Genomic DNA, 12,251 nt, shown 5'->3' with positions numbered 1-12,251 from the left:
ATTTTCCCATAAGGTAGGACGTCCGGGTGGCTCAGCGGTTGAGTGTCTGTCTGTCTTTGGCTCAGGGCATGACCCCAGGGTCCTGGGATCGAGTCCCGCATCGGGGTCCCTGCAGGAAGCCTGCTTCTCCCTCTGCCTGTGTCTCAGCCTCTCTCTGTGTCTTTCATGAATAAATAAACAAAATCTTAAAAAAAAAAATTTCCCATAAGGTATGAGATACAGGTTGTCTTAATTTTAAATAAATATGTCTAGTTGACCCACTACCATTTGTTGTGAAGACTGTTCCTTCCCCACTGCATTTTCTTTCGCCTCAGTGTCAAAAATCAATTGGTAGAATTTACTAGTGAGAGCATTTGGATCTGGCATTTCCTTTGTCAGGAGGATTTTGATCACAAATTCAATTTCTGTAATAGATATAAGGATGTTCAGGTTATTTATTTCGTTTTGAATAAGTTTTGGGTCATTAGACTTTCAAGGAATTGCTCTATTTTATTCATGTCGTTGAATTCATATGGAGCTGTTTGTAGTGTTCCCTTACTCTCTCCTTAATGTCTGAGGCGTATGTTGATATGTCCTCTTTTATTCATGGTATTAATTTGTATGTTTTTTTTTTCCTATTTTTTTTTTATCTGGCTATATATCAACTCTATTGGCTTCCTTATAGAACAAACTTTTGGTTTCACTAATTTTCTCATTTAAAAAAATTTTATTGATTTCTGATTTTATAATTATATTTCTTTTCTTCTTGCTTGGGGTTTAGTTTGCTCTTAATTTCTAATTTCCTAAATTGAAATATACCTTATTTATTTGAGATATTTCTTCTTTTGTAGTATTAGCACAAATTTCCTCTCCAATCACTTTAACCTATAAATGATGCATTGTATTTTTATTTAGTTCAAAATATTTTCTAATTTCCCTTGAAATGTTTTATTTGACTCATTGATTATTTAGAAGGCTGTAGTTTGATTTCTAGATATTGGGAGATTTTTTTTTTTTTTTTTTTTTAGATATCTCTGTTACTGATTTCTAGTCTATTTCCTTTTGGGAGGAGAACATATTTTGTATGACTTCAATTTTTTTCCAGCTTTATTGAGAAATGATTGACATCCACCATTGTATGTGTTTAACGTGTTTGATTTACATATATTGTGAAGTAACTACCACCATCGGATTAGTTAATATCCATCATCTCACGTAGATACAATAAAAGGAAGAGAAAAACATTCTCCTTTTGGGATCCCTGGGTGGCGCAGCGGTTTGGCACCTGCCTTTGGCCCAGGGCGCGATCCTGGAGACCCGGGATCGAATCCCACGTAGGGCTCCCGGTGCATGGAGCCTGCTCCTCCCTCTGCCCGTGTCTCTGCCTCTCTCTCTCTCTCTCTCTCTCTCTGTGTGACTATCATAAATTTAAAAAAATAAATTCTCCTTTTGATGAGAATTCCTAGAGTCCTTAACAGCTTTCCTAAGCATTATACGGCAGAGTCACCTGTAGTCATCACGCTGTACGCTTCATTCCTAGTACTTACCTTCTAACTGCAAGCTTATCCCTTTTGGTCTCTTTCTTCCAATTTCCCCCTCTCAACTCTATCACTCCCTGCCTTTGTGCCCACACACCTGATCTCTTTTTTCAATGAATTTGGTGTTTTTTTTTTTGTTTTGGTTTGGTTTTTGTTATATGTGATCCCACATATAAGTGAGATCATTCAGTATTTATCTTTCTCTGACTTTTTTTTACTTAGTGTCACGTCTTAAGTATTTGTTAAAGTCCATGGTACAAGGTAGAGCATGGTCTATGTTGGTGAATGTTTCAAGTACGTTTTTAAAGAACGCGTATTTTGCTGTTGTTGGGTGGATGCTTGATAAACATCAGCTGGGTCCAGTTGTTTGATGGTGTTGTTCAATTTATCAAGGGTGCTGTTCAAGTCTTCCATATCTTTTATTATCAAAAATTGTTATTTATTTTATTCCTGTTCTATTGACTCTTGAGAGAGAAATGTTGAAGGCTCCCAATGTGATTGTGGATTTTCTCTTTTTTCTCTTAGTTCTGTCAGTTTCCGTTTTGGTTATCCTCAAGGTTTATATTCAGGTGTATACAAATTTAGGACTGCTGTATCTTCTTGGTATGAATTGACTTTTATCATTGTGTAATGCCCTTCTTTATCCCTGGTTCCTTTCTGTGCTCTAAAATCTTTATTTTGTCTGATATTAACATAGCCTCTCTGGCGTTTTTTGGATAGCGTTTCTTTCGTAGATCTTTCTCTATTGTTTTACTTTTAGCCCATTAATTTTATGGTTTTTCCTCTCTGACCATCTCTGTATCTTAATTAGGATATTTAGACCATTTTCTCATTTGCTTTCAATGCAGTTATTGATATGGTTATATATAGGTGTACCAATTTTTAATTTGTTACTGTCTGTCCCCTCTGTTTTTTATTTTTCTATTTTTCTTTTCCTGACTTCTTTTGGATTGATATTTTTTTTTTAGTGCTTCCTTCAGTGATTACAATAGACAGGCTTACCTTTTCACAGTCTACTTATAATTAATATTTAGCTGTGTGGTGGAAGTTGCCAAACAAATACTGGGGTTTCTTATTCTTCAAGAGACCTCTGCCCAGTCTGTAGGTGTGGGTGATAAAGAGCACACTTAGGAAGAGGTCTTTTATCCCCTCAAAACCATGGCTCTTCTAGCCCAGGGAGGCTGTGCCTCCAGGAAGCCCAGCGGTGAGCCCTTTGCTCCCCAGGTAGAGCAAATTCCTCCTTATATTTACTATAGTCTGGATCCCTTGTGAGGCCTGAAGACTAGAATCTCCTTATCCTGTTCTGAAAGCATGTCCAGAAGGAGTGTTTCTAAAATGTTCTAAGTAACTAGAAGGATTTTTAGAATAAGCAAATTGACTCCTAAGATGACAGCACTCATTTGCATGTAAATTTTCAGATCTATTTTTATTTTAAAGCCTCCTTACATCATAGTCATCCGGCATATGGCTCAGAGCTGCCTGTCATGCTTTTATTTTAGTCAGCTTAAGGAGGCTAATTGTCTCAATGTCTCTTACAACCTGTTATTTATTCAAAAGTGCATTTGCAATAATGCATTAAACGGTAGCCTGATGACCTGAAAGAGTTAATGCACCTCCCCTTTTGCTGAACTTCTTCTACCTTAGAATCACTTAGGCACTTAGGGGATTTTATTCAGTGAATGTGAAATAATCATGTCTGACCCAGGTGCAGCAAGTATAAGCTTTTAAAACATGGTAAGACAGGGTTGTCTACTGACCTGTGACAAATATCAGAGAGTTACAGAATAACTGTGTGTTTTATCACAGCTGTGCTTGCCATCATGGAATATTTAAAGTCACATCAGAACCAAGGCTGGCGATGAACAAGTCAGGTATAAACAAGTAACAAGAGTCAAGGCAGATTTAAAACTAACACACAAAATAAAGTTTAAAAACACAAACCGATCATGCCACTTTCCTGCTTAAAACCCTTCAATGGTTTAAGGACAAATCTTCCTCAGCATGACCTCAAGATCCTTCACAAACTAGTTCCGGCCTGATTCTCCAGGCTCACTTCTTGTGTGTCCACACCTGTGTTAGTTTGCTGGGCTGCCATAACAAAGCACCACAGGCTGGGTGGTTTAAACAAGAGAAATTTTATTTTCTCACAATTCTGGAGGCCAGGAGTTCAAGAATGAAGTATCAGCAAAGTTGGTTTCTTCTGAGGCCCCTCTCCTTGGCCTGTAGATGGCTGTGTCTTCACCTGGTCTTCACTCTGTGTATTTAAATTTCCTCTTCTTATGAGGAAAGTTGTATTGGATTGAGGCCCACCTTAATGACCTCATTTTGCCTTAATTATCTCTTTAACACCCTTATCTCTAAATACAGTCACATTCTGAGGTACTAGGGGTTAGAACGTCAACTTACGAATTTTGGGGGGACATAATTCAGCTCATGACAACACCCACACTCTAATCACACTAAACTCCTTCTAGGCCTTGCTTGCTCTAACTTGACTGCACACAATTGGGCCCTTTCCATATGTCCTTGCCTGGCCAGTGCCTATGTGGCTCAAGCATCACCTTTTTCACTGCTGGGCTGTGATCTAGAGGGCTGACACTATGTCTCACTCATCCCTGCATTGATTAAAATCATGCTCAACAAATATCAATCTGAATTGACAATTATAGGGCCTTAAAAAAGGAAATAAAGTGGAAATGTTATTGATACTTTTATCTGTCCCCTCCCCCATTTCCACATCTCTCCTCTTTAATGACACTTGCCAATTCTGGCCCAATGAAGGCCACCTATCTGGGTCAACATATTAGAAAGGATGCCATGAGGACATGAGAGTCCATGGAGTCATAAAAGCTAATCTGCTTAATATGGTAGCAATTAGCTATATATGGTTAAATTTAAATAATTTAAAAGTAAGTAAAATGAAAAATTCAGTTCCTCAGTTGTACTATAGTTACATTTCAAGTGCTTGGTAGCCACATGTGGCTAGTGGCTACTGTACTGTAGCACAGATGTTCATTTCCGTTATTGCAGAAAGGTCTATTGGGCATATCTGCGAGACCCCAAAAGGCCGGCTTGGTCTCTGTTCGTTCCTTCTCCCTCTACTCTGACCCGTTTATCTAATCTAGGCTGAGGGCAATCCAAGGTGTACTGAAGTGAAATTTTTTGGCTCTCCTGAAGCAAATAAAATCTCGACCCCAGAATTTACTGGTTTTACTATGGTCCTTGTGTATGACTCATGGTTGATCTTCACACCCTGGTGCTACTTCGCAGCAGAATATACTTTTTGAACATAATTCTATTTGTATCTATATCTAAAACTAGATACGTTCAGGGCAAACTTGGGATAAAAGTGAAGGCTATCCTGGGTTCTCCAAGTTTCTTTTATATCTTGAGACTAAACTACGGTCTACACTTGTAGCCGCCAAATATTATTTCCTCTTTTATCCTATTAAGACATAATCTCAGGGAAAAATGATATACAGTATTAGTCATTTCTTCCTTAGCATGGATTGATCACATTACCTTGCCCTATAGTGTAGGAGGAAGTTGCACAATAAATCTGGAATTAAGATAATTGATTCTATCCCTACAGCTCTGTGAGCCTGGGAAAGCCTCCTGTCCCTTTGGAGCTTCCATTTCCTGTGCTATACACGGAGGACAATGTATCTGCTCCCCACTGTTGTAAGGATCGCTATAGGAGGGTGTATGCTACCTTCGCATACTAAACACTAGCCTTCTTTCATACTTTTTCTCTCTCAAAATTTTTTGTTATTGGCAAGAAGAAGCTTTTTTGGGGTGTGGTGGTATGTTGGGGGAGATGTAGCTCTCACAAAGCTCCTGACGAGTATTCCCAGGACCAGCCCTCTATTTTGCCTAAAGATTCCTTTGAGCCTGGGAGGGGTCATAAAAGGTGAAGCATTGTTTGGCCTCCTGGATTTCTTTTCCCCGCAGGTGGTATGGCTTTTGATCTAATTCCTCTTACAGTACTGTAGGGTTCTTCATCATGGACTGAAGCCTCACATTCCTTAAAAAGTGATTTCTGGAAGTTCAGGGAAAAGGTTCAGTGTGGCAGTTCATTATATCCCGTGAGAACAAGTGGTGGTTTCCGCCGGCAGCAGATTGCACCCACTGGATGGGCTGCGCACCTTTGCCTCTGGGAGAAAGCCCCACTGGCCTGGCCCAGTTACCTCAACGCCCGCTCACTGACCATGCTGCAGGGTCACGGGATAACAGGGCGAGGTGACAACTGCCTACCGCGGTTCAGTGAAGAGCACGGTACTGGTGAGACAAGTTTATTTTTTGAATTATGTTTGTTTGTTTGTTTTTAAGATTTTATTTACTTCATGAGGTTTTATTTGTCTTCATGAGAGACACAGAGAGAGACACACACACTGGCAGAGGGAGACACAGGCTCCACGCAGGGAGCCCGACGTGGGACTCGATCCCGGGTCTCCAGGATCACACCCTGGGTGGCAGGCGGCGCTAAACCGCTGCACCACCGGGGCTGCCCCTTAAAGTATGATTTTGATGGATTTTTATAATTCTTAATTACTAGAAAGCAACTCCAGAAAGAAAATAGTTGGAATGCAGACTTCTAATTCCAGCATTCTGGAATTAGCGTTTAAAGGAATGCTTTACTTTTGAGGAGAATATTCCTCTTTTATAAGAACAAAGTTTGTTTTTTAGAAGGGTCACCTGTTGTTGAAGGTCATCACTGCTAAAAAGAATGGAGTTCTTAGAAGTTATAAGATAAAGAGGTTTATCTTTTTCTGCTGAAAACAGAAGTTCTTCCTTTAATGACAAATCTTCTCCAACTTTCTCCCCACACTGAACTAAATGTAATTGGTTCTACCATAATTGCTTAAAATGGTTAAATTACTTTAGCTGTGTTTCTTTTCCATGTTGTATTTCAAGTTTGAAAAACGTATGAGAGTGTTACTATTGAAAGATATTTACATGCCACTGTCTTATTTTTGTGTGTAGCAACTTACTCTATAATTAAAGACATCTTAGATCTGAGCTTTCTGACCTTGTGAGTAGCCATGGTGTCTGGGGTAGAATCAGGTCCTGAAGAGTTGATGGAGTTGGTACAGTAATGTGACAGTATTTTTACAGATTGCACAGTATTTAACTTATTTCTTGTATTCCCTAAGAGAAATGAGCCTTCCTTCCACTGCTTTTCTTTCCTTCCCTTCCTCCTTCCTTTTTCCCCCTCTTGCCTTTCTTCCTTCCTTTTTCCTGATGAGTGCAGGGAGTCTCTAGTTTTACTACTTGTATGTAATATGAAACTTATGGAATCACTTTTACAGTATTTACTAAATACTCCCCTGTTCTAGGCATAGCTCTAGACATTAGGGGTACAGTGGATGAAAAATGTATATAAATCTCTGTCTTCATGGAGCTTACATTCTCGAAATAATTTCCAGATCTGTTTGGGGGTCCTCTGGAAATATTTTGGAGGATTTGTTATAAAGTGTAAAGGAGAATTCAGTTTCTCTGGTTTTCAGCAAACATTAAAAAGCCATTTCCACCTATTAAATGAATTCTAGATGGCCCATTACCTAAAATTTGGGATACTTGACCTTAAGGTTGCTGTTATGGTCAAATACCTTCAATATCTCTATCCTTAAACCTCCCACTTAAATGAAACCCATCTAGAATATTCAATGGTTATAAGTCATTTATTAAAAATGAATATTGTTATTTTTATTTTTTCTCTTTTGTTTTTTAAATTAACCTTGATGGGTTGTCCTCTTTCCCTGTTTCTACCGGAACATTTTTTTTAATATATATTTTTTTCTACTGGAACGTTTACAAGACAAATGCCACCCAGATATGAATTCATCTTATTCATTTAGATTCTGAAATTTGCATCCCTTTTACTCTGACAAACAATAGATGGCAACATGTTCTGCATCAGGATCACAGCCTTATGCTTAACATATATTTGAATTCCTAAGCACGAACTCTCCAACTCTCAGACCATATGTTAACAAATTAGGTAGCGGGATTCAAAATACAAGCAAAAGAGAGAGCTCTCAGTGAGATCCATTTTACATAATCTAGCATTTTATGAATGAGAAAAGCCCGGCAAGTTTAAAACAATTCAGCTGAAGTGAATTGTTCTTTTCGAATGTTCTCCACTACATCACTCTCTACCATAGTCGCTGAACTACACCTGGCAATGCAAGCTGTGAATAAACTTAGCTAAGAACACACTCAAATGCTATCAGGAGAGGGGCCAATTTGTGTGGAAAGCCATTTTCATTTTTCATACTCAATTTTCCCTTTCCCTAAAAAAGTGAGACAAATTATCCTTTAAGTTACATAAACTTGATTTCTGATACTCTAATTTAAATGATATTTCCTAAGTACAACCATTTTAAAGTTTGACTTCTCCTTCAATGGGATTTATATTTTTGGAGGTAGTGTAGGGACTCTGGACTTGACAGTCATATTCCGTTTGTTTTAAAGATTGAGGTCTCAAAGTGGTGTCTGGTAGTACTTCTTTCCTGGAAAGTTTATATCTAAGGCAAGAAAAACCCTTGCTCCTTCTTCCCTCCTTTCTCCCCTTTCTCAAAATTTTATCTTCAAATATTTAATGAAATATTAGTTTGTATAAAGATAGGTTTTTAGGGCAATATTCTTGGGAGTAAGAATTAGTAGAAATAATATTATGTTGTTAATAATATCAGTAGATACCATTTAGTGCCTATTTTTGCTGTGTACTTTGCATAGTGTTTTCATGAGTGTATTTCATAAGCTCTGGCTTGGAACTCTAAAATTAGGAGCATAGTGTCCTGCTCACGACAGCAGGTGCATTGTAAATGTTAAATAGATTTAATCTCTACGTATTGTTAATGAGGAACTCCTTTCATTGTTCCCCTTTTATTTGACCTTGAAGCTTTATTTTTGAGAGGTATATTAAGTGGGTCCAAGGAAGTAATTTGGTCTCTGGCTTCAATAAGGGTATTTATGAAGATGCTGATCAGTTGAAGTTCATGTCACCAGAAGACAGAAGCAGGAAGAAGGGCTTAAATTAAAAGAGATACATGAGATAAAGCAAGTGAAGGAATTGGCTCCTGGTATGATGAAAAGATGGCGTGAGCTCCTTGAGGGGCTTGCGGTATATTCTTTCCTGAGCAACCTTAAACAAAATAATTAATAATTGTCCATTTTTGTTACCAGAGACAAAAGGTCCATATATAATGATGAAAGGGTCAATCTACAGGAAGATATAGGAATTATAAATATACATGCACCCAACATCAGAACAGCTAAATATATAAAGTAAATATTGGCAGAAATGAAGGGAGAAATAACAAAAATAATAGAAGACTTCAAGACCTCACTTTCAATAAAGGATAAAACATCCGGGCAGAAGATCAATAATGAAACAGAGGACTTGAACAACACTGTAGACTGAATGGCCCTAACAGACAATACACGGAACATTCCACCCAACAGCAGCATAGTACGCATTCTATTTAAACACACATGAATCTTTCTCTAGGATAGACCATGTGCTAGGTCAAAAAACAAGTCTTTTAAAGAAGTTTTCAGTTCCAGTATCATTAATATACAGTCTTACATTAGTTTAGGTGTACAGTATAGTGACTCAACAATTCTGTACGTTACTCGGTGCTCATCATGGTAAGTGCACTCTTCACCTATTTCACCCATCCCCTCACCCCTCTGGTAACCATCATTTTGTTCTCTACAGTTAAACATTTGTTTTTCGGTTTGTCTCTTTTTTTCTGTTTGTTTTGTTTCTTAAATTCCACATATGGGTGAAATTATTTGGTATTTCCCTTTCTCTGACTTATTTCCTTAACATTATACTCTCTAGATCCATCCATGTTGCTACAAATGGGAAGATTTCATTCTATTTATATGGCTGAGTAATATTGCATCGTACATATAAATCACCTCTTCTTTGTCCATTCGTGGATTGATGGAGACTTGGGCTGCCCCCGTTACTTGGCTCTTGTAAATAACGCTGCAATAAACACACGGGTGCATATGTCCCTTTGAATTAGTGCTTTCATATTCTTTGGTAAATACCCAGTAGAATTACTGGATCAAATGGTAATTCTCTTTTTGATTTTTTGAGGAACTTCCACACTGTTATCCAGACTGGCTGCTCCAGTTTGCATTCCCACTAGCAGTGCGTGAAGTTTCCTTCCCTCCTCACCTGTTTCTTGTGTTGTTGGTTTTGGCCATTCTGACAGGTGTGAGGTGATATTTCATTGGGGTTTTGAGTTGCATTTCCCTGATGATGAGTGATGATGAGCGTCTTTGCATGTGTCTGTTGGCCATCTGGACGTCTTCTTTGGAGAAATGTCTGTTCATGTCTTTTGCCTAATCTAAATTGGATTATTTGGATTTTGGTGTTGAGTTACTTAAGTTCATTATATATTTTGGGTACTAATGCTTTATTGCAAATACAGTCATTTACAATTATCTTCTTTCACTCAGTAGGTTGTCTTTTAGTTTTGTTGTTTGCTTTACTGGGCAGAATTTTTATTTTGACGTGGTCCCAATAGTTCATGTTTGCTTTTGTTTCCCTTGCCTCAGGAGACATATTTAGAAAAATGTTGCTCTGGGGATGCCAGTGAAATTACTGCCTGTGTTCTCTTCTGGAATTTTCATGGTTTCAGGTCTCTCATTTAGATTCTTAATCCATTTTGAGTCTATTTTTGTGTATGTTGTAAGAAAGTGGTCAAGTTTCATTCTTTTGCATGTGGCTGCCAGTTTTCTCAACACCATTTATTGAAGAGACTTTTTTCCGCTGTATATTTTTCCCTCCTTTCTTCTGGATTGATTGCGTATAAAAGCATGGGTTTATTTATAAGCTTTCTATTCTGTTCCATTAATTCAACCATCTATTTTTGGGCTAATACTGTGCTGTTTCAATTACTGCAGCTTTGTAGTAAATCTTGAAATCTGAGATTGTGATACCTCCAGTTTCGTTCTTCTTTTAAAGTTTGCTTTGGCTTTTGGGGTCTTTTGTAATTCCATACAAATTTTAGCATTATTTGTTCTAGTTATGTGAAAAATGCTGTTGGTATTTTGGTAATGATTGCATCAAATATGTAGATTGCTTTGGGTAGTATAGAAATATTAACAATATTTGTTCTTCCAATCCATGAGCATGGAATCTCTTCCCATTTGTTTGTGTCATCTTCAATTGCTTTTATCAGTGTTTTTTTTTTTTTTAAGGTTTATTTATTTATTCATTCAGAGAGAGCGAGAGAGAGGCAGAGGCACAGGCAGAGGGAGAAGCAGGCTCCATGCAGGGAGCCCGACTTGGGACTCGATCCCAGGTCTCCAGGATCACACCCCAGGCTGCAGGCGGCATTAAACCGCTGTGCCACCGGGGCTGCCCTTTTATCAGTGTTTTATGGGATTCAGACTATAGGTCTTACACCTCCTTGTTAAAGTTTATTCCTAGATATTTTATTATTTTTGGTGCAATTGTAAATGGAATTGTTTCTCTTTACAATTCTCTTTTTGCTACCTCATTATTAGTGTATAGAAATGCAGATTTTTGTATATTGATTTTGTATCCTGTGAACTTACTGAATTCGTTTATCTGTTCTGGTAGTCTTTTGGTGTAATCTTTAGTTTTTTTTTTTAATATATAGTATCATGTCATCTGAAAATAGTGGAAGTTTTACTTCTTCCTTAACAATTTGGATGCCTTTTTTCCCCCTTGTCTGATTGCTAGCGGCTAGGATTTCTAGTACTATGTTGAATAAAAGTGGTGAGAGTGGACAGCCTTCTCTTGTTCCTGATTAATGGAAAAGCTCTCACGTTTTCCCCATTGAGAGGATATTAGTTGTGGGTTTTTCATAGATGGTCTATATTATGTTGAGCTGTGTTCCCTCTAAACCTACATTATTGAGGGCTTTTATCATGAATGGATGTTGTATTTTATTGTTTTTTCTGCATCTATTGAAATGATCATATGGTTTTTACCCTTTCTCTTATTAACGTTATGTATAACATTCATTTGTGAATATTGAGCCACCCTTGTATACTGAAAATAAATCCCACTTGATCATGGTGAATGATTTTTTAATCTATTGTTAGATTTTATTTATTAATATTTTGTTGAGGATTTTTGCATGTGTGCTCTTCAGAGATACTGGATCTAGTTCTCTTTCTGGTAATATCTTTATCTAGCTTTGGTATCAAAGTAATACTGGTCTCATAGAGTGAATTTGGAAGCTTTCCTTCCTCTTCTATTTTTTGGAATAGTTTGAAAAGAATAAGTATTTTTTTCAAAAACATTTTATTTATTTATTCATGAGAGACACACAGAGAGAGAGGCAGAGGGAGAAGCAGGCTCCATGCAGGGAGCCCGACGTGGGACTCGATCCTAGGTCTCTAGGATCACACCCCAGGCTGCAGGTGGTGCTAAACTGCTGCGCCAGTGGGGCTACCTGAGAAGAATAGGTATTAACTCTTCTTTAAATGTTTGATAGAATTCATCTGTGAAGCCATCTGGTCCTGGATTTTTATTTCTTTGGAGCTTTTTGTTTACTAATTCAATTTAATTGCTGATAATCAGCCTCTTCAAATTTTCTATTTCTCCCTGATTCACTTTAGTGAGGTTATCTGTTTCTAGGGATCTATCCATTTCATCTAGGTTGTCCAATTTCTTGTCATATAATTTTTCATAATACTCTCTTATAATCTTCTGTATTTCTGTGGTGTTGGTTATTATTT

The 12,251-nt window shown here is 37.6% G+C and overlaps 1 long non-coding RNA gene across 3 annotated transcripts in view; it reads left to right on the top strand.

Annotated features, from left to right (window-relative positions):
- LOC140622346 (uncharacterized) overlaps positions 1-12,251 on the top strand; it is a 217,160-nt gene that overhangs the window by 77,602 nt on the left and 127,307 nt on the right. For 2 of the 3 annotated variants that reach the window (XR_012022129.1, XR_012022128.1), the window contains exon 1: positions 9,000-9,170. The exons of the other annotated variant lie outside the window; for it this stretch is intronic. This is a non-coding gene — a long non-coding RNA (uncharacterized lncRNA). Of the gene's footprint in view, positions 1-8,999; positions 9,171-12,251 lie in introns of those variants that run through there. 3 annotated transcript variants of the gene reach the window in all.

The sequence above is a fragment of the Canis lupus genome, chromosome 31, assembly GCF_048164855.1.
Source record: "Canis lupus baileyi chromosome 31, mCanLup2.hap1, whole genome shotgun sequence".
Classification (NCBI taxonomy): Eukaryota; Metazoa; Chordata; class Mammalia; order Carnivora; family Canidae; genus Canis; species Canis lupus.
This window is presented reverse-complemented; position numbering and strand designations above follow the sequence as displayed.